Raw genomic sequence first — 27,299 nt, forward strand, 5'->3', positions numbered from 1 at the left:
AAAGCACCCAGTGTTATATGACTGTTAAATAAATTATGGTTTATTTGTAACCATTAAAAATCATGTTGAAGAAAAAGATCGATGATACGGAAAATATCAGCAATTGAAAAGCACATCATAAGATAATACTAGCTTGTAATATATACACATACTATGCATATCACGTATAGATATCATGCTAGATTAAAAAAATGGGATTTTTATTTTCTGTGATGTCTTCTTTTTCTTGTTTTTACAGTACATTACTATTTCTCTTTAAATCAGGAAAAATGATATTTTAAAGCATTTTTAAGAAAGTTTTTTTTTTTCTTTTTAAGATCTTTGCAGAGTTGAAAAGAGTTATTAGGAATCAAGGAAGGAGGGGAGCCTGGCTGGCTTAATCCATCTGAGGGTCATGAGTTCAAGCCCTACCTTGGGCATGGAGCCTACTTTAAAAAAAATGAAAAGGGGAATCAAGGAGATTGGAAAGGGATCTTTGAAGGATGGAAGGGACTTAGGTCAGCACAGATGGGCTGGCTAGTTGAGGAGGCTGCCTTAGGCAGGAGGGACACAAAATGAGAACTGGAGGGAATAGTCCAGTAACAGTAGCAGGTCAGTTTCGTTGAAGCATAGGATTCAAGGGAGAGAAAAGTAGGAGACCCAGTCTGGAAAAATAAGATGGGACCGTAGTCCTAAATGCCACGCTGAACCCTTTGTGATTTGTGGCTGGCAAGAACCACTGGCCCTTGAGCTGTGCAGGTGATAAATGTCAAAGTAAATTTTCCTGTAACCTCTTACTTAATGAGGTTCTGGATCTCAGCTCTTCTATCGTAATGATAGTTGGACATGTGATTGACTCAGAGCAGTGAGGCAGGGGCAACCGTATTTTGCATTCCAGCTGCTTACAGAATGAGAATTGGCCCTTGCTTCTCTGCCTGTTAATCACTACAATTTTTATTCACAAGGCACCAGATTTTCAGAGAGAACAGATTAGCAAAGAGCGAATCTGAAAGGAAGAAATGTGCACCTTAAACCAGAGCTTTAAAAAAAAAAAAAAAGTTTTTTAGAACTTTCTGTGAGTTCCACAGATAAATGAGATCACACAGTATTTATCTTTTTCTCTGACTTATTTCACTTAGCATAATGCCCTCAAGGTCCATCCATGTTGTCACAAATGACAGTATTTCCTTCTCATATTGCTGAATAATGTTCTTTGCCAACGTTTTTGACTCTGACCTTCTATACACAATATATTGCACATCTCAACCCAGAATATACACACACACGTACACACCTCCGAGAAGTTTCATGAAGTATTACTGTTACTTTAGGCACTGCTGGCTGAGACTTTCAACTTCATGATTTTTATTTCTTTTGAAATACCGGTCAGAACCTACTACATTGATTTTATAACCCACTATAGGGTTACAAAATGCTTCAAAGGATGTTGAAAAGAGGCTAGACTATTCCCTGCTATGTTTGCAGTTCTCATTTAACTAGCCATACAGACTGTGACCTTAAGTTTGCCATGTTTACATGTCCCAGAAATCAACAGGACAGGTGAGACTCTCGGGATGTGGTGGGGGCGGGGATAGAAGGATTGGCACAAGCCATGTTTGTATTCCTCTTCCCTTCTTAGCAAATATTTCCTGACACCAGCATCTCTCAGCAGCTGTAAATGTGTTCTTCTTTGTCTAGCTTGAGATACAGTTTAAACTTCAGACAAGGCCGGACTACCCTGTAAACCAGAGACAACTTTTCATTTGAGTGAACAGAATCACAGACTACAATGAAAGGGGGAAAAAATGTATCTTGACTGTGACAGTACATAGAAGCTGTCTTACTCACCACTGTTGGAATACCATAGAGACAGTAAGTACCACCCCTTTTTTCAAAGTCCAGAACCAATGAGGAGATGAAAATAACTCCATCACCAACAGAGCTGAACTGAAGAATGTGGCTTAGCTGATGACCCGTAGGCTTTTTAAGATTCCCTGAATTAAAATTCTCTCCCCCAAAACTCCAACCTTCACCTTGAGGGGGCCTAGCCACTTTAACTGTGTCTGCTTAGAGAAGATTGCACTCTCTGAGGGCAGGCAGATCCAAATTCACCAATTAGGTAAGTCGCTCCTTCTGGAAGACCCAGGATACATTGTCTCCTACCTGACCTCCTATGAAAACAAACAAGCAAACAAAGTTGGGGAATAAGGATTTATCCCTGCCCGAACAAACTGGATCTGACTCATTAGTTTGGCAGTTGAATGGGAAAGTGTATTAACGCAGCGAATTATAAAAAATGGCAAATACATGCCTTAACATTTCATTTTCACTTAAAACCTATAAGGAACACCCATTTGCCAATCTTTTGATGCGAGCCAAACCTTTTCTTTGAGGAACACTGCTAATCACAGTTTTCTTGAGCCCTATCTTACTTAAAACCTATCTGTGGTATATTTTCTGTGCTTTCCAATTTGTTTCTTTAATGTTGACTAAGGACTTGGGACGCCTGGGTGGCTCGATCTGTTAAGCGTCTGACTTCTGCTCAGGTCATGATCTCACAGTTCATGGGTTTGAGCCCTGCCTTGGGCTCTGTACTGACAGCTCAGAGCCTGGAGCCTGCTTCAGATTCTGTCTGTCCCTCTCTCTCTCTCTGTCCCTCCCCTGCCTCTCTCTCTCTCTCTCTCTCTCTCTCTCTCTCTCTCTCTATCTCTCTCTCTCTCTCTCTCTCAAAAATAGATAAACATTAAGAAATAATTTAAAGTTGCCTAAGGACTTAAAACATCTTGAAAAGCAATATAAGTGGAGGCTTCTTCTTTAAAAAAAAAAAAAATCCTTTGTAATTGTCTCGCCCACACCTGGTTTGACAGTTTTCAACTGGTCATTAGCTAAACCTTCAACTGACATTTCATAGAAACAACTCTTTCTCTTTATACACATGCTTCATCAGTTTGTGTAACTTAAATTAATTACACTCTGGCATACAGTGGTCATAAGCAAGTTTGGGACCAAACACAACAGACTCCCGTTAGGCATCTAACTCAACTAGTAGGAAGAAGTGTGTTGGAATTGCACAGATGAACTCATTAATCCAAAGCGTTCAGCAGGTCACAGGTAGTAGTCATTATGTTTAATCAGAGGGAATGGAACGTGTTGATTCCAGAGAGTCCATTAAGAGAGCCATTAATGCTCATAGACCAGTATGACCGACTCTGTATGCGTATATCTTAACATTCTTCTTCCCTCACGGATCCATTTTATAATCCTCTCAAAATCACTGTCCCTCCACTCCCATTTGGCTAAACATGGCTTTAAATGGTTTAAGATTGGAATGGCTATCAAAGAAATTCAAATGGTAACATCACATACTGCATTAGCAAACTATATGTATCTTAAACACTTTCCAGTGCTAATAAGATGGTGTGATTGTATTCAGAAAAAGCTGTTGCAATGTGAATTGGTATAATCCTTTTAAGAAGCAGTTGACGCTACTTCTGAAGAGCCTTAAAAGAGATACGGCTCCCTTTTGATTCATCAATACCACTCCTAGAAACTTTTCCTTGGGAAGTAATCCTCCCCCAAAGAGAACGTCCACACTCACAATATGTGCTACTGCCTTTTTGTGATAGTGAAAGTTGAAGTAATTTACGGTGTGTAACATTGTGTAACTTACCACTGAGTAAGCAGAAAGGGGTAACTTGGAAAACACTTAATGACATATTATTTGGAAAAAAGATACAATTTGTTCTACCATACTAAGAACCTGAAAGGGAATTGTATACTTTCCCCGGGTGAATTCTGTGAATCATATCTCAACTTTTTAAAAAAAGATACAATTCTGTATTTTTGCTTTTGTATCAGCCAAGATCAGCAGGAAACAGATGGCCTACTCTGAAATGTGTAACTGAAGAGAGTTAATGAAGGGACAGTGTGCAAAGATGTGGGCACGTTTGAGGGAAGCCAACAAGGGGTAATGAAGCACCCCAGGGCTAGCAAAGAGAGGAAACCCAGGGCTAAGTGAAAACAATAGCTGATGGAAAGGGAAGGCCAATAGGAACGTACAGGAATACAGCCCTACCCCTGTCTCTCTCTTGCCCTCAGATCTCCTGTGCTGCCTCCCACTGGCTGAACCCAAGAGGAAGCCTAAGGGCAAGTGAGCCCTGATGACGTTGTCCTTCAAGGCCAGCCTCCGGAAAATGATGGAGGGTAGATCTGGAAGGACAAAGGCACAATATCTAGCAGGTATGTGATCCTATAACAGCGTAAGAACTGTCTAAGCATGTGGCCAAGGATCTTAAGGGAACCCAGAAAACCGAGGATTCCAGAGATAAAAAGTGAAGGTAGCTAGAGAGCAGGGAGGGTAGGTGGAGGGAAGAGGAAAGGTTGTTAACTGAGGCTGAGACAAGGATGAGAGGCAGAAGCAAGCACATCTTATTTTTATTTATTTATTTATTTATTTATTTATTTATTTATTTTATTATTATTTTTTTTTTTTTTGCCAAATACTTAGCTGGAGACTGAGCTCTGGAAGAAATTAAAAGGAGAGACAGGAGCTAAATTAGACTAGAGTGCTGGAAATTCTTCCCCTATTGGCTATTACCCTGTATTTCTCCTTCCTAGCTAAACTCCATGCCTTCAACAAATAATTGTTTAGTACCCATCATGTGCCGGGAACTGTTAGGCCCTGGGGATTGAGGAGGGAACAAAATTAACATCCTTGCTCTCCTGCAGTTTACATCCTGGTGGAGAGGAAAACAGACCATAGATAAGTAAATATGTCACGAGTGATAAGTGTTATAAAGAAAAACATGGGAGGGGCGCCTGGGTGGCGCAGTCGGTTAAGCGTCCGACTTCAGCCAGGTCACGATCTCGCGCTCCGTGAGTTCGAGCCCCGCGTCGGGCTCTGGGCTGATGGCTCAGAGCCTGGAGCCTGTTTCCGATTCTGTGTCTCCCTCTCTCTCTGCCCCTTCCCTGTTCATGCTCTGTCTCTCTCTGTCCCAAAAATAAATAAACGTTGAAAAAAAAAGAAAAACATGGGAGAACAGGGAAATAAAACTCTGCCCATTCCACATCTTAAAAACCTCTTCGTTTACACCACACACGCCCCTCCACACACACCAGAGCTCCTGAGTTTATTAAGCCGTGCACATCTCTCACCTGGACAAAGATCGTGACACCTTCCTGCCCCCAGCACCTTCCAAGCAGTCCTCCACTCTGCCATGAGAATCTTCCTGAAATGAATCACGTCAGTATCCTGCTTAAAACCCTCCAAGGCTCCTGTTTGCTTACAATGTGGGAAACCATCTCACCTCCTTACGACGACGGACCTTTTTGAACCTTCTCGGTCCTTCACGCGCCTCTCCCTCTCCCGCTCGCCTTTTCTACCCACACTAATGGTCTGCAGTTTACTGGCCACGCCACACTGTCTCTCATTCCCATATCTTTGTTCATGCTGCTCTTTCCACTTACAATGCCCTGCCATGCCCTCCACCTTCTCCCAAATTTGGCAACCCTGTCCTGATTCTTTTAACCCCATTAGCTGTCACGTCTTTGGTCAAACTTCCCTGCCCTTCCCAGGTGTGAGGGAGCATCTCCTAGCTCCCTCCTTCATGTTATCAGTGTATCTTATAGGTACCTATGAATATATTTATTATACCATATAATCTTATTTCTTAGACTTCAAGATGCTTTGGTTTAAATATAATCCATGGGTCGAACCCCTTCATTGGTTCATGCCTGACCCTCTTTTGTTACTGATCATCCACTGTAAAAGTTAGAATTGACAACTTACACATATCCCCCCCCCAAAACCCAACGGTTAATCTTGTGTTTATTATTTTCTTGCTCCTAAAAATAGTTTTATCTAGCAAATAAATATATTATCAAAAATTAATTTTAAAAATTACCCTGACTCTGATATCATGTCTATGTGAAATCTAAAAAACAATAGGTGAACAGGGGTGCCTGGGTGCCTCAGTCGGTTAAGCATCCAACTTCGGCTCAGGTCGTGATCTCACAGTTTGCGAGTTCGAGCCCCATGTCGGGCTCTGTGCTGACGGCTCAGAGCCTGGCGCCTGCTTCAGATTCTGTGTCTCCCCCTCTCTCTGCCCCTCCCCTGCTCATGCTCTGTGTCTCTCTGTCTCTCAAGAATAAATAAATGTTTAAAATTTTTATTTAAAAAAATAGATGAACAAACAAAAAGCAGAAACAGACCCCTAAATATAGAGAAGGAACCAGTGGTTGTCAGTAGGGCGGGGGGAGGAAGATGGGCAAAATAGATGAAGGGGAGAGAGAGGGCCAGGCTTTCAGCTGCGGGATGAATAAGTCATGGGGACGAAAGGGACATAGTCAAAGGCATTGTAATAGCCTTGTGTGGTGACAGATGGTAGCTACATATTTGTGCCGAGTGGAGTGAAGTATAGAGCTGTTGAATCACTATGTTGTCCACCTGAAATTAATTTAACACGGTGCACCAGCTACACTTCAATTTTAAAAATTACCCCAGCTTTATAAAAATTTAAAGTTAAAAAGTCTTGCTTTTTACAAAGGTTGAAGGGCGCCTGGATGGCTCAGTCAGTTAAGCATCCAACTTCGGCTCAGGTCATGATCTTACGGCTCTTGCGTTCCAGCCCCTCCTCAGGCTCCCTCTTGTCAACATGGAGCCTGCTTCGGATCCTCTGTCTCCCCCTCTCTCTTTCAAAACTAAATAAACATTAAAAACATTTTTTAAAGTTGAGATTGAATGTGTTTATATATACTTTACAGCTATATATATTTCCTCTTGTGAGATATCTGTTCGTATCTTTCTGCCCATTTTCTTTTTTTTTTTTTTGTCCTTTTCTCATTAACTTTCCGGATTTCCTGATGTGTTCTTTTAATAATCCTTTGCAGTTTTTTTCCCCCTTAGAATTCAAGTACACAGAACAAGTTTAATTTCTAGAAATTTATGTCTATATATTTACATAAACACTTAAGTATATATTTTTGTGTATGCAAACCTGCATGCATATTCCCAAAACATGTATTTTAGTTATTTTCTTTACTTTTTTTAATTTTTAAAAATGTTTATTTATTTTGAGAGAGAGAGACAGAGACAGAGCACAAGCGGGGGAGGGGCAGAGAGAGGGGGAGACACAGAATCCGAAGCAGGCCCCAGGCTCCAAGCTGTCAGCACAGAGCCCCATGCGGTGCTTGAACCCACAAACCCTGAGATAATGACCTGAGCCACCCTGGTGCCCCTAGTTGGTTTCTTCATTAAAGAGCATTGCTCCCTACATAATATCCTGGGACTTCTTTTTACTTTCCGTGTTATTTTCTTAAGATTTATCTGGGCCTGCTGCATGTAACCGAGTTTATTTGCATTGTGGTCGCTGTAGATTGTTCTGGAGTGTGAATATACTAGTATGACTTTGCCTCTCGATGCAGAGGCTCTTGGCACCCTGTGTTCTTCCCCTTGGCCCGTCTCAGGTCTTAGGCAAACGTGGTGGCCAGTTTCGTGAGCTCCCAACACTGACAATTCCCGATGCGAGCGTTAGGCCTTGGGTGTCTCTAGTTTCTGCTTCAGGCCCTTCTGTGCCACAAGAGCCTTCTCGGCAGCCCGGCAGGCACAGCCTGAAAGTGAGGAGAGCTAACCCTTGACCAAAGGGGGATGTGAGCCAAGAGATAAATGCCCCAGGCTCCCATCCTTCGGATGAACAATCCTGGGAGGCATTCTGTACACCTCTCAGAGGCGTCCGTGGAATCTCATGCCCCGTGTCAGCCTCCCTTCCTGCTCTGCCTCACCCTTCTCTCCTTCCCTCCCGAGGCCCGAGATCACTTCCCAGATAAACAACCTGCACCCGAGTCCTCGACCCCATCTTTGCTTTTGAGGAACTCAAGCTAATACAACCGATGCTCTGATCATGGACGTTCGCGTTGTTGCAGGTTTTTGCTTTCGCAAAAGTGCTGCCAAGAAGATGTGTGTAAAACCCACGGGTGCACAAGTGCAGGAACTTCTCTTGTGTATTTATGTAAAGTAGAAATGCTGGGTCAAAGGCTAAAGTCAACTTTCAACTCTGCAGTTTCAATTCCAAACTGTTTACCAAAGTGCTTTTTACCGATTCACAGTTTCAGCGTCATCTATGGGAGCCCATTGTTCCCCCACATCCTCGCCAACACTTGGGATTGTCAGATTTCTTAATCTTCACCACCCAAGTGGATATCAAATGGAATCGCATTGCGGTCTCAATTTTTACTTCTTGACGATTCATGAGATTGAACCTGTCTTCATATATTTATTGACCATAAATGTTTCATCTTCCGGGAAATGCCTATTGTGCCCACTTTTCTACTGGTTGATTGTCCCTTCCTCCTTAATTTTACTAATTCTTTTTTTGTTTTGTTTGTTTTTATCTGCTGACTTAATCTCTACCCCCAACGTGGGACTCGAACTCACAATCCTGAGATCAAGAGCCACACTTGCCACAGGCTGAACCAGCCAGGTGCCCCTAATTTTACTAATTCTTGGACACAGTCCCCCCCCTTGGCACTCAGGTGCTCCTAATTGAATTAATCCTAGTCTTTACCTGATAAGACCTTTTTCCTGGTTACAAAATTAAGGCATGCTTGTTGGAAAAGAAACATGTAAAGAATACAGACACGTTGAGCTTAGAGAAAGTCTGCTTTGTATTGGCTCCACCCCACCTCTAAGTGGGAACAACTCCCACAAATGTGTCATCCCTTATTTTGGGGACTTTGTTTTCACATATGTCTCCCAAACTAGACAGTTTCCCACAAGTAAGGACTCTGTTGTAGTCATCCCTGTATCCTCAGCCCCAGGCAAAGTCCTGGCTTAGCTCAGGAACGTAACACATCCTTGTCGGAGGAGCTGCCGAAAGGTGTGTTCGAACAGAAGTTTTAAAGGTACAAGACTTCAGCTTGACTGGACAGATGATTCAAGTCGGAGAAAAATGGAAGGAAGGTACTGGTACAGTGTCCTGGGGTTTGATTACTTAAAGTCTCAGCCATTGGGCCGAAGTGTTTGATTCTTACCTTGGAGGCAGCCAGCTGAGGAAGCACTCAAGGCTTCTTCAGGTGCAGGGAAGTTATTTGTTCTTATGTTTTTATCAGCAGCAGAATTAAAACATTGACAATTGAGTCATCTAACGGCAGTGCACCAGACATAAGGGAGGAGTTTGGGGAAAATAAAACCAAAGACAGAGAAATGAATGAATCAAGAAGTTATGAACTTTTTTTTGGCGGGGGGGGGGGGGACAAAGACTCCTATGAAAAATTCACGAAAACTACACCTTCTTTCAGAAAAATAGACATAGACCTCAGCCCCTGCCCTTTAAAAAAAAAATAAGAGGGGCGCCTGGGTGGCTCGGTCGGTTAAGCATCCGACTTCGGCTCAGGTCATGATCTCACGGCCCATGGGTTGGAGCCCCGCGTCGGGCTCTGTGCTGACAGCTCAGAGCCTGGAGCCTGTTTCGGATTCTGTGTCTCCCTCCCTCTGTGACCCTCCCCCGTTCATGCTCTGTCTCTCTCTGTCTCAAAAATAAATAAATGTTAAAAAAAAATTTTTTTTAAATAAGATTTTATTTTTAAGTAATCTCCACATCCAATGTGGGGCTTGAACTCACAACCCCAAGATCAAAAGTCGCACGCTTCACCAACTGAGCCAGCCAGGTGCCCCTGGCCCCTGCACTTTATAAGAACCTTTGATCAGTGGGTGATTTTTTTTTTAACGTTTATTTATTTTTGAGGGGGGAGGGGCCAGGGAGTGGGGAGAGAGAATCTGAAGCGGGTTCCACGAGGATAGCACCGAGCCCGAAGCGGGACTGGAACTCACGAACTGTGATACCATGACCTGAGCTGAAGTCGGATGCTTCACTGATGGAGCCACCCAGGCGCCCGATGATTAGTTGGTTATTCTCAGACCGAGAGATTAAGAACCTGAACCATGGCGACAGTATGTGTCCATTCATTCAAACATGGTGGTCCGTCTCCTACTATATGTGAGGCACCGTAGTGTGCTGGGCACACGCACCATCCAGTTTGAGGCATGGAGTAGCGTGGCATGGGGGTCAGCAGCACAGACTCTGAGCCCCGCTGGCTGGTTTCAAACCCCTGCCGGGTGACCTTGGCTAATTTGCTAAATCCACCTGCACCCTGCAGGTGTTTCACAGAGATGGTACTATCTTCACCCTCATCATTAAGAGAATCCTACATCCCAATAAAACACTTAGAATTCAAGGCATGGAGGGAGCCCTCGGCAGAGCCTTAAGGCAGAAACCGGAGCGGAGAGCAAAAGGAGGAAGCACAGAGCATGGGCTCGAATTCAAGATCTTTGGCCAAAATGGAGGAAGGAAGAGAAAGCAGTAACTAGAGGGGGAAGTGAGGGCAAGGAAGAATTTTTTTTTTTTTTTTTTTTTTTTTTTTTTTTTTTTTTTTTTGTTAAGATGGGCGAGATCCTAAATGCTGCCGGGAGGAAATAGTGGAGTGGGAGAGGCTGAAGCCAAATCACTGATGATCTGTTCTTTCCCCTAAGGGTGCCCAGGTGGCAGAGAGGAAGGTTTCAGGGCAGAGGTGGAGGGTCTGGCTTTAGCTGGGAAGCCACTTCCGCTCATGCGCTGGAAGGGAGGAGTTTACTGCGGTGTGGCTGCAGGTGCAGGCTGGCCAGGGAGGAGGAGTGTCACCATACCACCTGTGGTGGAGGGGGGGGGGGAAGGGGCTGGCAGGAGGTCTGAGGACAGAGGACAAGTTGTGACTTTATTTTAAAGAGGGGACAGGCAGTGAGCAGAGCAGGTGACAAGATTGCCAGAGATCATTCAGGGCTCATGACTTTACAGGGATTCTGATCTGCCTGGTTGGGAAACTTCGGGAGGTCATCAGAGCTTCCGGGGCAAGAAATGCATCTAAAGAAGGGGCGGCGAGGGGCGCCTGGGTGGCTCGGTCGGTTAAGCGTCCGACTTGGGCTCAGGTCACCATCTCACAGCTCATGAGTTCAAGCCCCACATCAGGCTCAGCGCTGACAGCTCAGAGCTTGGAGCCTGCTTTGGATTCTGCGTCCCCCTTTCTCTTTCTGCCCCTCCCTCGTTCATGCTCTGTCTCTCAAAAACAAACATTAAAAAAAATATTAGAAAGAAAGAAAGAAGGGGTGGCAGGTGCTGAGTGAAGTCGGGAAGAACGGGACCGACAGGCAACCGCTGGATTTGCCAACCGACCGGTCGCTGCTCAAGCAGTGTCTTGAGGGCCACTATAGCGTCAGAGCACATGACACATGACAGAGAAGAAAAGAAACAAGAGCAAGGCAGTAAACTACCTGCGATCCAAGAACTGGCGCTGAAATGAAGGGGAAAGTAAGACATTAACCAGAGAAAGAGTCAAATGAGGCATATTTTTCTTTCTAAAAGTCAGGAAAGGTACACATGTTATATACATATATATATATACATATTTTATACACATATACATATATGTAATTTTTTAAGGCAGCTATTGTAGGTGCTGGCAGGAGAGGGAGAAACAAGGTCCCAGGTCCCAGAGGTATGATCAAGCATAATATGGTAATAAACAGCTCCTCTGGGCCAGGTGTTTTCCATAAGACCACGTTGCCCCCCCCCCCCCCATACAGAGGTTCAGAGAAGTTAAAGGCTCCCCTTGGGTCGGGGAGAAACAGAGTCTCGAAGTTATTCACCCCAAATCACACTGCTAGCGTGTGACAGAGCCAGGATTTAAACCCAGGTCATATGACTCCAAAGTGCCAACGCTTACTGACCCTACACCACAGACAGGAAGAAAAGCTGAGACTCCTGAAGAGGAGGAGTTATTTCTGCCAGCGCCGAGGAAAGGAAAAGACTTGGAAGAGATGTGTGTGCTTGAGTTTTGTGTTTATTTAGAATTCTTCTCCTTCCCACTCACATGGAGAAGCATAGAAGCATATGGACTTTTAAAGTTGGCACGATTGAAAAAGCCTCGCTTTATACATAGAGGAAAACTTGAGCCAGAGAACTGAGCCGACCTTTCTGTAGCGAGAGAATTCGTTGGCTGTGGCCAAGAAAGTTACAGTTGAAGACCCAGGACAGTTGTGTGACCAACTGATTCACCCAACCCTCTACCCAGGTGGTTGCTTCGTGGAAGAAGCGATCCTCCCTTAATTCGGGAGAACGGAGGGGGAAACAGTTTGCATATGTTGACAGGCTGTTTATTACAGTTACTGACTTGAGGCATTTTGTGGTGTCTTTTTCATCTATCAATATTTTCTGATAGGTGATTTCAAAGTAACCGCCTATAGGACAGACCTCGTTTCTTTTTGCCAAACTTCCACACGCGGGGAACACGGAGAAAACCAAAACAAACCAGAGCCCAGAGGGAAGTGTGTAGAGTTATGTTCAGGTCGAAAGTCAGGGCCAGAGACAGAATCTGAGAGCTGTGGTAAGTATCTGGGCAAACAGGACCCAAGGTCAGGACACAGGGAGCAGACCCTGCTGCCTCACCACAGTGCTAGCCCCAGAGGTCACACCAAAGGCAGTGGAGAAAACACCAGGGTTCAAAGGCATCTAGCAAACCAGGAAAGCACTGAAAAAAACAGCTCTGAGCAGAAAGGAGGTAGCCGCCCGACCCCGCTTGCAAACTAACCTCTCTATGCCCACAAATGCAATTTAACGAAAAAGGTTTTTTTCATGTTTATTTTTGAGACAGAGACAGAGCATGAGTGGGAGAGGGTAGAGAAAGAGGGAAACAAGCTCCAGGCTGAAGCAGGCTCCAGGCTCTGAGCTATCAGCACAGAGCCCGACACGAGGCTCGAACCCACAGACTGTGAGATCATGACCTGAGCCCAAGTCGGACGCTTAACCTACTGAGCTACCCAGGCACCCCCACAAATGCAATTTTAAGTCATCTAGAAGCCCTATTAAAACCAGTGAAAAGAAACAAGTGAAATCAAATTTAATATATTTTCTTTAACTTAATATATCAGAATCACTATTATTTCAACTTGTAATCAATATGACCAATAGTTTAAATTCCTTTTGTCATGCTAACTCCTCAAGATCCAGAATGTGCCTTGTACTAGTACATCTCAATCCAAACTAGCCCCCCTTTGAGTGCTCAGTGACCCATGTGGCTACTGGCCTTTGTGTCAATAAACACAGGGTTAGAGAAAACCGTACTTAACATTCTGGCATTGACATATTTTGCCTATATCGTGGTTTGTTTTTTTTTAATTTTACCTTTCTTTCTTTTAAAACATGTTGAATTTGGGAAGGGCTGGGTTTTTTCTAAGTCTATATAATTTGAGAGATAGAGAACATGCATAAGTTGGGGAGGGGCAGAGAGCGAGAGGGAGAGAGCGAGAATCCCAAGTAGGCTCTGCACCATCGGCAAGGAGCTAGATGTAGGGCTTAAACTCACGAACCATAAGGCTGTGACCAGAGCTGAAGTTAGATGTTTAGCCGCGTAACCGACTGAGCCACCCAGGCACCCCAGGGCTGGGTTTTTTTTTTTTTTTTTTTTTTTTAATTTTTTTTTCAACGTTTATTTATTTCTTGGGACAGAGAGAGACAGAGCATGAACGGGCGAGGGGCAGAGAGAGAGGGAGACACAGAATCGGAAACAGGCTCCAGGCTCCGAGCCATCAGCCCAGAGCCCGACGCGGGGCTCGAACTCACGGACCGCGAGATCGTGACCTGGCTGAAGTCGGACGCTCGACCGACTGCGCCACCCAGGTGCCCCAGGGCTGGGTTTTTAAGGAAGTGGGAGAAAACTTAGATCCTGAGAGTCTCTAGTTTGAAAATTTTTTTTAATGTTTATTTTTGAGAGAGAGCATGCATGAGCAGGGGAGAGACAGAGAAGGAGGGAGTCACAGAATCCGAAGCAGGCTCCAGGCTCTGAGCTGTCAGCACAAAGCTGGACACGGGGCTCAAGCTCACGAACCATGAGATGGTGACCTGAGCTGAAGTCAGGCGCTTAACCGCCACCCAGGCGCCCCTCTAGTTTGAAATTTTAAATGTTCCCATTATGGCTCTCCTAATCCATTTCCATCCTATCCTTGAGAGATGACTTCTTTTTTTTTAAGCCCCATGGTGCAGTGAACTCCTTAGAAAGATAAAAAGACAGGAAATGTCATGCAGGTGGATACCTGCTACCAAGCATTCATTCCTTCCGTTCATTCACTAGTTCACATTCGTTCTTAACAGTTAGTACACATCAACTATAGGTCAGGGACTGTGCCTGGGGTTAGTCTTCCAGGCATAGTCCCTGGCTTGTGAGAGAGACAGTTTAGCAGAAAACCCAGAGAAAACATTACAGTAAAATGTACTAAGTGTTGGGGCTCCTGGGTGGCTCAGTCGGTTTAGCATCCAACTTCGGCTCAGGTCACGATCTCGTAGTCTGTGAGTTCGAGCCCCGTGTCGGGCTCTGGGCTGATGGCTCGGAGCCTGGAGCCTGCTTCGGATTCTGTGTCTCCCTTTCTCTCTGCCCCTCCCCCACTCGTGCTCTGTCTTTCTGTGTCTCAAAAATAAAGAAACATTAAAAAAAAAAATTTTTTTTTGACGTAGTGAGCATTGTGATAGGGGAAGTATGAGGAGCTGAGTGGCCGCCTGGGAGAATAATGGACTCCATCTCCGGAGATAAGGGAAGGCTTCAGGGGTGGAGGAAGGAAGGAAGATTGAAGGAACAACAGGTAAGCAACAGGGAGAAGGGAGGGCTGAAAAATGCTCGGGACTGAAAGAGCAGCTGTAGGGAAGGCCCAGAGGCCTTTTGTGGAACCCAAAGCGGTTCCCTGTGGCTGGGGCCTCTGGGGTGAGAGGGGACACTGGCATCAGGCATTACTCCTCAGGGCTGTGCGGTTAATGGTGGGAGCTACGAGGCAGGATGTTGACAAATTGGGAATAGGCCGGCCCAAGACAGGAAGTACTCCTCCCTGAAAATATTCCTTCACCAGTTCAGTTCAAGTTCACTGGTTACACACTCAAATGGGTTAATGAGCTGTTCTTTCTTTCTTCTTTTTTTTTTTTACTCTTTGTTTTTTCAATTCCAGTATAGTTAACATACAGTGTGATATTAATTTCAGGTGTGCAATGGAGTGATTCAATACTTTCATCCATCACTCAGTGCTCATCATGATACGTGTACTCTTTTTTTTCTTTTAAGTTTATTTATTTACTTAGAGAGAGAGCGAACAGGGTAAGGGCAGAGAGAGGGAGAGAGAGAATCACAAGCAGACTCCACATGGACACTGTGGAGCCCAATGCGAGGCTTGAACTCACGAACTGTGAGATTACAATCTGAGCCAAAACCCAGGGTTGAACGCTTAACCAACTGAGCCATCTAAGCACCCCTCTTTTTTTTAATGTTTATTTATTTATTTTGAGAGAGAGAGAGAAGGAGGGGGGAGGAGCAGAGAGAGAGAGAGAAAGAGAATCTTAAGCAGGCTCTGTGCTGACAGTGCAGAGCCCGACACAGGACTCGATCTCACAAACCATGAGATCATGACCTGAACAGAAATCAAGAGTTGGATACCTAACTGAGCCACACGATACACGTACTCTTAATCTCCTTAACTATTTCCCCCACCACTGCCACCCCCCTCCCCTCTGGTGACCACCCATTTATCCTCCACACAGTGAAAAGTCTGTTTTCTGGTGAGCTGTTCTTTATAAAAGCAAGAGTCTCTCGTACAGCGATTACTCTCTTTTCAGATTATGTCAGGCTATGAAGACTTCTTCTTGATTCAGAAAACTGATCACGGTTGAAGTTCTGTGTCGTAGAAGTCATATAAAAATGCATATAAAATACAGGCGTGGAACAATGAACGGGTGTTAGCTCTGCCCCGGGGAGGTCTGGCTAAGCTTCCCACAACAGATGACACTTAAACAGGGTCTGGAAGAAGAAGAAGCATAGTCAGGCCTCCAAATGGACGGACATTCTGATAATGACAATAGTATTTACTAAGTGTCAGGACCTATTTTTGTGGTTTACATTCTAAGCTTACTCTATCTCCATAATAATCATAATCATCATCATCATCATCATCATCATCATCATCATCATCATAATAAAACACTAGATACCACCATCCCTGTTTACAGGTGAAGAAACTGAGGCACAGAGACGTAAAGTGACTCTAACGTGACTTGTCTAGAGTCACACAGTTTGGAAGGGGTATAGTGTGGCTCCAGAGTTTACCTCATTAACCAACCCCCCCCTCCCATCGTATTTGAACATGCCTGGATTATAGGGTGAGGGATTAGCAAGGAACGTCAGATCAAACCGGTGAGGGAAGCAGTGGCCGCATCAGGCAGAGTTTCAGCAGAAGCCCCTTGAAGACAGGTTACATAGCAGCCTTTAGGTAAATGTTTTTTGTTTTTTTTTTTATGACTTGAGTGCATATATAAATGATTGCTAATGATCATATTTTTGAATGTGGTTGCATTAAGAAAACATTATATCCAAATCCAGATTTACACAAACCACATTTCCAGTGGTGAATCACTGCCTCAACAGATTCCCATAGGATCCTTTAAAACATCAAGAGGATGTAGGCAGGCCGGATCGAAGGACGCAGAGTGGGTCCCGCAGGACCAGCCAAGAGGGTCTCTGGCTTCGTGCAGGATAGAAAACAAACACAGGCCGGGAGGAAGTAAGAGCAGAGTTTACTGAATAGCGTAAATGACAGAGTATAGCAGACGAAGGTCTGGGAGAGGCAGGAAGGAACGGAGAGGGAGTCTCTTCCTCTTGCTTGGGTTTAGGGGTTTAGATTGGAAAGGGGTCCGGGGCACATGTTCCTTCAGGAATCCAGGGAAGGGACCGCTCGAAGCCAAGTGCAGGTGGACAATAGGTGTTATTTCATAAATAACTGGAGGTAGGGGGTGTGGATGCCACCATGGGCTGAGGTTTGTTCGAAGCTAATGTCCTGGAACGTGTTTGGGATCCAGGTTTTTAGATGTTATCAGGCGTTTGGGGGCCTAGGACAAAACTCAGAAAATGATTAACTTTCTTGCTTCCCTCTCCGAGTGGGAACACAGCTTCTTTGGTTGATTCGGACGCAAGGTGAGATATAGAACATGAATAAATAGGGGCTAGCAGAAAAACAGCAGAGGGAGAGCCTTTCTAAACATGGAGTCCCTCTGGTTTCCCCATGATTAACTGTAAAACTGCAGAAGCTCAAAAGGCAGCTCATCAGCGACAGAGGAGGTGTGAGCCCTCCTTAGACGAGAGGGGCTCAGGTCGTCCCCACACTCTCAAATCTTCACCCGCAGGACCTCCACAGTCACAACACACGCTCTCCTATCTTAGAACCAATAGAACAAACAGCAAGCTCCCTTTCCTCGTTTAGCCAGGGCACAATGGCCAAACAGGAAACTGGTGTCCCCCCACATCCGCCCCCACGGCATATACACGCCTACCAACTCAGAAAGCTGGCATTTCCTTCTCCCAGCTGCCCCAGCAGCTGTCCAGGACTTTTTAAAGAGAGCTCTCCAAAAGCCTCCCAGGGAGATGTGACTGACTCTAGTAATCTCTCTGCATAGAAGGCACCTTTAATTGGGGGAATGAGATTTCTTCCCAACAGCCCATGTTGCACAGAACCACTGCATCTTTTAAAACCAGGCTTTCTGATGTCCAGAGCCACCAAGCAGAAAGTCTCCTCTCTTTAGCCCCTGACTTGACCTAGAAGAGGCTGACTGGGTGTGTCCTTCCAGCAAACCCAGAGAGATCCTTTCAGGAGGTGGCACCAGGGAAGAGCCAGGCCACACCGAAAAGTGTGGCCTGTGCACTGGTTTGTCTAGATACTCCTGGACCACTTCCTTTCCTGACAGGGCTATACAGGAACCTTCTCCTTCCACCCACCATTTCCTTCATTGGGAAGGTCGAGGAGAAACTGGTAAGATCATGGTTATTTTGGGTGGTGGCCTCGGGGCAGGTGGGGGGGGAGCTCAATCAGTTGAGCGTCCGACCTTGGCTCAGGTCACGATCTCACGGTTTGTGGGTCGGAGCCCCACGTCGGGCTCTGTGCTGACAGCTCGGAGCCTGGAGCCTGCTTCGAATTCTGTGTCTCCTGCTCTCTCTGCCCCTCCCCCGTTCATGCTGTCTCTCTCTCTCTCTCTCTCTCTCTCTCTCTCTCTCTCTCTCTCTCTCAAAAATAAATACACATTAAAAAAAGAGAGAGAGTTAACTTGGGGCACATAGCTGGCTCAGATGGAAGACCATGAGACTCTTGATCTCAGGGTTGTGAGTTTAAGCCCCACTTTTGGTACAGAGATTACTTAAATAAATAAATACAAATAAACTTAAAAAAAAAAAAAGACTTAACTCATTGGCCCAAATCACACAGCTAGTGAGTGGTTGATCTGTGATTTAAAGCCAAGTGGGTCTAACTCAACTTCTATAAGAAGATGTTTCCTTCAGGCAGGCCGGCAGGCTATATATGAAAGAAAATACCGGCCATGCCCTTGTGATTGATGGGGTCTAAAAGACTTTTATGTTGAGAAGATGTGCAGCCCAGTGAGGAGCGAACATAGCATGTCAGAGTCCCTCATTTGGAAAATTTAATGGCTTAGGCTTTATGTCTTCATCTCCTCTGGAATCATGTGTCCTAAATATCTGAATCATTTTCATAAGACACACTGTTTCCACTGTAACACTGCAGGGAAATTTCATGAAGCGTTTCCATACCCACCCAGTTTATATTATTCTGTCTAGGTCCTGTTTCTCCTTACCGGATTCTTTTCATCCCAATTACTTGTTGCTCAGTCTGTCTGAGCAACAGACTCAAGACCGTAGCTCCCAGGAAGAAAGCACCCCACACCTAACCCCATTTCTGGTTTGTGCTGGACATTATGTTTCCCCTTCCACGTGTGATGCTGGCCCAACTGTGGCCCAGTTGAAAGTCTCCTTTGACCAAAGCAGTGTCTGAAAGATCCTTTCTCCTCTCTGACTTTCTATAGAATGTATAGGCTGACCATTATGCCTTAACTTTTTGTTTCCTTTCTTTTTTTAAAAATCTTTATTTAGGGGCGCCTGGGTGGCGCAGTCGGTTAAGCGTCCGACTTCAGCTAGGTCACGATCTCGCGGTCCGTGAGTTCGAGCCCCGCGTCGGGCTCTGGGCTGATGGCTCAGAGCCTGGAGCCTGTTTCCGATTCTGTGTCTCCCTCTCTCTCTGCCCCTCGCCCGTTCATGCTCTGTCTCTCTCTGTCCCAAAAATAAATAAATGTTGAAAAAAAATTTTTTTAATAAATAAATAAATTAATTAATTAATTAATAAAATCTTTATTTATTTTTGAGAGAGAGAGAGAGAGAGAGAGAGAGCATGCACACAAGCAGGGAAGGGGCAAAAAGACAGGCAGAAAGACACAGAATCCTAAGCAGGCTCCAGGCTCTGAGCTGTCAGCACAGAGCCCGACATGGGGCTCGGACCCACGACCCGTGAGATCATGACCTGAGCCAAAGTCAAACGCTTAACGGACTGAGCCACCCAGGGGCCCCTTGTTTCCTTTCTTAAAGATACCTTTTATTTTTACCTTTTTTTTTTTCTTGCTGCAAATGATACTGAAAGTTCTTCAAGGACTAGGACTATGTCTTCTGCTTTCACTTTGATAAACCCTCTTTCAGCCTTGAGCACACGTTGTGAGCCAACATCCCCATCTATCTGAGGGAAGGTGATCTTATCCTTAGAGTCTGGCTTGATCCACCTGTCTCTGGGTGAGCTGAGCCTCCCGGGCCTTAACATCTCCATTCATCATTTGACAATTCTTTTGTGTGTTTATTTCACGTAATATTCTGGGGGTAAAAAGATAGGTTAGAAGGCCCTTGCCCCCAGGAAACTCATAGTCTGGTGAGAGCGACAGGTACATAATTAGATGGTGAGTATGCAGGTAGAAGTGCCATGAAGGCTTCCGGGAGGACATGATGCACGAGCTCAACTTGAAAGGCGAGGAGGAATAAAAAGTGTCGGGTGAGATAGAAGACTTTTCAGGCGGAGGAAGCCGGGGACACAAAAGCAAGAGTATGCAGCATTCGGGGAAGTACATACTCTCAATTGTGAGGAGAGTGAGACCAGAGGGAAAGGTAGGCAGGGACCAGAACACAAAGTGCCCTTTGTAGCATGCTAAGGAATTTGACCATATCCTGAAAGTCAGGAAGATCTACTGAAAGGTTTTATGTGAGGAAGTAACATCATCAAACTTATGGTTTGAATAAAGGACCCTGGCTGCAGTGTGGAGAAGAGATTGGAGTGAGGCAAGACAGGGGGGCAAGACTTCAGGCTGAAAGACTAGTTAGGGGTTCATCGCAACCGTCAGGACAAGTAGAATGAACCAAGGCAGTGACAGTGGAGTTGGAGAAAGTGGATGAATAAGAGAGATATTCAGAAAGTAGAATAACAAGATTGGTGACTAACTGGATTTGGCAAGTGAGTGAGAAGGAAGAATCAAGGATGACAATTAGATTTCTTACTTTTGTGATTGGGTGGTGCCCAAGAACAGGTCTTTTTTTTTTTTTAATGTTTATTTATTTTTGAGAGAGAGAGAGAGACAGAGAGCACGAGCTAGGGAGGGGCAGAGAGAGAGAGAGAGAGAGACAGAATCTGCAGCACGCTTCAGCCTCTGAGCTGTCAGCACAGAGCCCAACGTGGGGCTCGAACTTATAAACTGAGAGATCATGACCTGAGCCAAAGCCGGATGCTTAACCGCCTGAGCCACCCAGGTGCCCCAAGAACAGGTCTTTTGTGGGAGAGTAGTGAGGATGGGAAGATGTGACATTTGGTACACAGTGGGTTTGAAGTGTATGTTGGACACCCAAGCGCAGATGTCCAGAAGCAGTTGACATAAAAAGTTGACATCCAGGAGGAGATCAGAGCTATGGATATTGGAGAAGTGAATGCATAGAGAAGGTAATTGGAGTCATGAGAACAGATAAAATCACCCAGAGGCGTCTTAGGCTGAGAAGTGGTGCAGGATTTCACCGTCGAAGGAGTAAGCTAAAGAGTCCATGAAGTGGCACAAAAACAGACGCATAGACCAATGGAATAGAATAGAAACCCCAGAACTAGACCCACAAACGTATGGCCAACTAATCTTTGACAAAGCAGGAAAGAACATCCAATGGAAAAAAGACAGTGTCTTTAACAAATGGTGCTGGGAGAACTGGACAGCAACATGCAGAAGGTTGAAACTAGACCACTTTCTCACACCATTCACAAAAATAAACTCAAAATGGATAAAGGACCTGAATGTGAGACAGGAAACCATCAAAACCTTAGAGGAGAAAGCAGGAAAAGACCTCTCTGACCTCAGCCGTAGCAATCTCTTACTCGACACATCCCCAAAGGCAAGGGAATTAAAAGCAAAAGTGAATTACTGGGACCTTATGAAGATAAAAAGCTTCTGCACAGCAAAGGAAACAACCAACAAAACTAAAAGGCAACCAACGGAATGGGAAAAGATATTTGCAAATGACATATCGGACAAAGGGCTAGTATCCAAAATCTATAAAGAGCTCACCAAACTCCACACCCGAAAAGCAAACAACCCAGTGAAGAAATGGGCAGAAAACATGAATAGACACTTCTCTAAAGAAGACATCCGGATGGCCAACAGGCACATGAAAAGATGTTCAGCGTCACTCCTTATCAAGGAAATACAAATCAAAACCACACTCAGGTATCACCTCACGCCAGTCAGAGTGGCCAAAATGAACAAATCAGGAGACTATAGATGCTGGAGAGGATGTGGAGAAACGGGAACCCTCTTGCACTGTTGGTGGGAATGCAAATTGGTGCAGCCGCTCTGGAAAACAGTGTGGAGGTTCCTCAGAAAATTAAAAATAGACCTACCCTATGACCCAGCAATAGCACTGCTAGGAATTTATCCAAGGGACACAGGAGTACTGATGCATAGGGGCACTTGTACCCCAATGTTCATAGCAGCACTCTCAACAATAGCCAAATTATGGAAAGAGCCTAAATGTCCATCAACTGATGAATGGATAAAGAAATTGTGGTTTATATACACAATGGAATACTACGTGGCAATTAGAAAAAATGAAATATGGCCTTTTGTAGCAACGTGGATGGAACTGGAGAGTGTGATGCTAAGTGAAATAAGCCATACAGAGAAAGACAGATACCATATGGTTTCACTCTTATGTGGATCCTGAGAAACTTAACAGGAACCCATGGGGGAGGGGAAGGAAAAAAAAAAAGAGGTTAGAGTGGGAGAGAGCCAAAGCATAAGAGACTGTTGAGAACTGAGAGCAAACTGAGGGTTGATGGGGGGTGGGAGGGAGGAGAGGGTGGGTGATGGGTATTGAGGAGGGCACCTTTTGGGATGAACACTGGGTGTTGTATGGAAACCAATTTGACAATAAATTTCATATATAAATTAAAAAAAAAAAAAAAGAGTCCATGAAGGAGACTGAGAACAACAAGCCAGAGGGGCAGGAGGCAAACTGAAAGGGGGACCCTTTCTTTTAAGTTTCTTTTAAGAAAGTGCCTTTTAAGAAAGGCATCTTAAAAGGTTATTTTATGGCGTTCAGTCACAGGATGGGGGCAGAAACCAGGTTTCAGTGAATTGAAGAAGAATATAGATGATGAAAGGATATGTGTATCCTTTGAAATTCATTAAGCTGTATGCATATTATTTCACGTTTTACTATAGGTAAGTTATACCTCCATAAAGCATTCGGCCTAAAAGTCTTTTAAGATTTATGTGAACATGATCATATACTAGGAAAATAGAAAGTTAAGGGGAAGAAATTGAGGGAGAGAAGGAGTGATTAAGGGGGAAAAGTTTTGAGGAGGTGGAAGAGATAAACTCTGGCCGGTGGAAAGATTAGCTTTAGACAGGAGGAGGGATGCCTCTTTCACTGACAGAGAAAAGAGGAGGAAGGGGTGTTTACGGAAGCAGAGAAGTTGGATAGGGAGTATGTTAGGAAGTCGAGTTTCTCTGTAATACTTTCTTTTCTGCATGAAACTGGACTCCAGATGTGATGGTTTAAAAAATATGCCCACAAATTCTTTGATACTCTTCCCTTCAAAAGTAGAACTTAATTCACCTTCCTTTGGGTCTGTACTGGACTCACTGAATAGGGAAGAAATGATGCTATGTCACTTCAGAGATTAGGCTACAAAAAACACTATGACTTTTGTCGTGATAGAACAACCAACCATCCTGCTTTACCTGGGACCAAAGATGCAGGAATTTCAATGCAAAATCAGGATGCGTTGGTGATCCTGGTCTTGAGCTGGTTCTTTCTCTCTTAGATCATTCGCTCTGATGGAAGCCAGCTGCCATGTTGCAAGCTGCCCTAAAGAGAGGTCCCCATGGCAAGAAGCTGAGGGAGATCTCGAGTCAACAGCCAGCTAGGAACTGGGGCTTCAATCCAATAACCCAAGAACAATTGAGACCTACCAACAGCCACAGGAGTGGAGCTTGGAAGCAGAACGTTCTTCAGTTAAGCCTTCAGATAAGACTGCAGTCCCTCTGGACGGTTTGACTATAACTTCATGAGAGACTTTGAGTCCAAACCACCCAACCGTGATGGCCCCAAATTTCTGACCCATAGAAATTGTGAGATCTTTGTTGTAATTTTCTTTTTTTTTTTTAATTTTTTTTTAACGTTTATTTATTTTTGAGACAGAGAGAGACAGAGCATGAACAGGGGAGGGTCAGAGAAAGGGAGACACAGAATCTGAAACAGGCTCCAGGTTCTGAGCTGTCAGCACAGAGCCCGACGCGGGGCTCGAACTCACGGACCGCGAGATCGTGACCTGGGCCGAAGTCGGCCGCTTAACCGACTGAACCACCCAGGCGCCCCTGTTGTGTTAATTTTCTAAGTTTGGGGGGTAATTTGTTATGCAGAAATAGACAACTAATTCATCAGATCACTGAAAATGAGGGGGAAATAATGAGAAAGATTTCCAGGTCCTAGCATGGTTGGATGACTTTCTCCAGCAGCCCTCGACAACTCCACACAACGTGCTCATCCACTTTCTATACCATCGATATTTTGCAATGTCCAACAGTATCTTTTTCCCCCAATGATATCTTTTGATAAAGGAACTTTGCCAAAAGCTTATTTAGCTTTCTTACCAAGCAAATTTATCATTATTAACATTATGACTGACTGTAAAAGCTTCTTAGCCAGAATGTGACTGTTTTGGCTTTAAAAAATACAACCTTAAAGGATGCCTTTATAGTTTTGACCGCTTCTCCTTATGTTTAGGGGTAAATGTTATCAATGTCATTAGGAAGCACTATTCTGTGAGCTCTTCTTCCAGAAAAATTTGTTTTGATTATCAGATTGGCCACTGAGGTTTTCTTAACAATGGCTCTACAGGGCACCTGGGTGGCTCAGTTGGTTGAGCGGCCGACTTCAGCTCAGGTCATGATCTCATAGCTCGTGGGTTCGAGCCCTGCTTCGGATTCTTTGTCTCCCTCTCTCTCTGCCCCTGTCTTGCTCATGCTCTGTCTCTGTCTCTCTGTCTCTCAAAAATAAATAAACATTAAGAAAAAAATTTTTTAAATAAGTAAGTAAATATTTTTAAAAAAAATTTTTAATGGCACTATGACTTCATTGGCTTTGTGCCACTATTTGACCAAGGTTTATAGCATAATATACTGGGAACCAGGGCAAAATAGATTACCAGTTTAATAAAACATATGTCTTAGAGGTTTATCATATTTCTTATTAGTAATTTTCCCATTCAGCTGCTCATCATAATTCATCATGCTTGTGGATTACCCAATCCCAGCATAGACAGAGTCACGCTGTGTATTTATTTGCACTGGATTCCTGGTTAATGTTTCACTTACAACGTTCTTTTCCCCCCCTGAGTTTAAAAGTATTCAGCATACTGATTTAATTAACTTTCAGCTAACTAATTGAATTCCTGAATTGTATTACTGATCTACTTTTGCGAATTTAAAATACAACAACACAATACGTTTCAAATTTAACACATAAACAATAACACATATTGTGAAACAACATGTCCACACCCTACTAATTGCACATTAGCTGAGACAAACTGTAGAGCTAACGCAACCTAAACCTTAAGAGCAAAATGATTATTGAGAGTATAACAGGATTTCTGAGAAAATCATACTTAACATGACATCTAAAGTTTGTGAAATAGGTGTGAATAAAGCTTCTCATCCCAATAAAATAGCCTGTAGACAACTTAATGGGTCCCTGGGTCCAGAGACCACATATTGGAAGAAGGCTGATAGATGGGGAAGAAAAAAAAAAAAAAAAAAAAAAAAAAATATATATATATATATATATATATATATATATATATTGCAGAGTCACGTGACCAGAGGACTCATTGAAATACAAAAAATGTAAATGGATGAAAAGGAGAAAAATTGAAAGGAAATGTACAGTGTGATCCCATTTATGTAAAAAAGTGAGTGTAAATTTTAAATACATAGGAAGAAAGCACTGGAAGGAAAAATTGTTATCAGTGATCAGCCTAGGGAGGGGAGGGGCTAGGAGAGCAAAGGGAACCTTCATGTTCTACTCCCTATATGCGTATCTTTTTTTTAATGTTTATTATTTATTTTTGAGAGAGAGAGAGAGAGAGAGGAAGAATGCTCAGTAGGCTCTGCACTGTCAGCACAGAGCCTGCCACGGGGCTTGAACCCACGATCCATGAAATCATGACCTGAGCCAAAATCAGGAGTTGGACTTATAACCAGCTGAGCCACCCAGGTGCCCCATGTATGCCTCTTATTAATTTCAAATTGTGGTCAAATACACACAACACAAAATTTACTAAACTACCTTTAAGTATAGAGTTCAACAGTGTTAAGTATATTCACATTGTTGTGCAACCAATCTCTAGAACTCTATCATCTGAAAAAATTGAAACTCTTTACCAATTAAATAGCAACCTCCAATTTCCTTCTTCCCCCAACCCCTGGTGACCATTTTTCCACTTTCTGTCTCTATGAATTTGACTATTCTAGCTCCCTCGTATAAGTGATATCATTTCAATATTTGTCCATTTGTATCTGGTTTATTTCACTTAACATAATGTCTTCAAGGTTCATTCATGTTGTAGCCTTTATCAGAAATTCATTTCTTTTTAAGCCTGAATGATATTCCATTGCATGTTTATTCCACATTTTGTTCATTCATTCAGTCATTCATTCATGGATGCATGGATGCATTCATGGATGCAACTTAGGTTGCTTCCACCTTTTGGGTGTTGTGAATAGTGCTCCTCTGAACACAGGCGTGCAAATACCTCTTCAAGACCCTTTCAGTTCTTTTCGGTATGTACCCAGAAGTGGGATGGCTGGAATTGCCTGTCTTGTTCTGATCTTTTATGATGAGAAGGTACTCGTGTATTATTCATATAGTTCAAACATACAGAGAAATGAAAAAGAAGTCACCATCAGAGTGTGAGTTATGGGCATACAAGGTTTCAGAGGTAGAGTAGTACCTGAACATGGCCCAAGTACGAATTGTGTATATCCAACAAATGACGTCTTAGGCTTGCTCAAATTTTCTCTGTGGTAAGAGAGCACCTACAGAGCCAGCTAACCCAGTTCCTTAAGGTATGGGCAAAGTTGGAAAAACCCAACTGGATTATTCAAATGTATTTTTCAGTTTCCTGCCCCTACACCTTTATTGCCTCAATTCCCTCCACTGGGTATATCCTTCACCTGCCAACTTGACCCAAATGCCCTCTCCCTTCTGAGGCCCCTTTTAACCTCCCCAACGAAATTGACTCTTGCTACATCTGAAGCCCCACAGGGCTTTGTGCCTCTCTTAGGGCTCTTTTCTTCACAACACAAAGATTAAGTGAGGCTCATACCCATTAAAATGGTTATAGAGCCTCATCTTTCGACTTGAATTCAACATTCACAAGCGTAGGCCAAACACTGTATTAGCCAGAATTTAAGTTAGAACCCATAGTCAACATTTATTGACAAATACTTAATAAGTATTTGCTATGAGTTTGGCACTATTATGCAGTCCCTGCCCTCATGGGGTTTATGTGTATTTTCTTCCACTGGCCTTCCTATTTTGGAAAAATCGGAAATTCATTTTCAACTCAACAAGTATGGGTGCTAAGGGCAGCAGTTGGAGATGACACATGTACACATCCATACATTTTAAATTCAACAAATATTTACTGGGTATCTAATACGTGCCAGGTTGTACGTTCGCCACTGGGAATTTAACAATGAACAAATCATCAATGCTTTTTCTTTCTTTTTCTTTCTCATAACAGCTTTATTGTAGTATAACTCAGACACCATACAGCACCCCAATTGAAGTGTACAATTCAGTGGTTTTTAGTGTATTCACAAAGTAGTACAATTATCACCAGT

At 43.8% G+C, this 27,299-nt stretch overlaps 1 long non-coding RNA gene across 1 annotated transcript; it reads left to right on the forward strand.

Annotated features, from left to right (window-relative positions):
- The first annotated feature begins 365 nt into the window (after positions 1 to 365).
- Positions 366 to 23,540, forward strand: LOC121042344 (uncharacterized). Its single transcript, XR_005796127.1, has 4 exons — positions 366 to 1,851; positions 4,078 to 4,218; positions 14,514 to 14,638; positions 23,216 to 23,540. It is a non-coding gene; the product is annotated as an uncharacterized LOC121042344 (long non-coding RNA).
- The last annotated feature ends 3,759 nt before the right edge of the window (positions 23,541 to 27,299 follow it).

This window comes from Herpailurus yagouaroundi, unplaced genomic scaffold (genome assembly GCF_014898765.1).
Source record: "Herpailurus yagouaroundi ecotype Mexico unplaced genomic scaffold, PumYag 185, whole genome shotgun sequence".
NCBI classification, from domain to species: domain Eukaryota; kingdom Metazoa; phylum Chordata; class Mammalia; order Carnivora; family Felidae; genus Herpailurus; species Herpailurus yagouaroundi.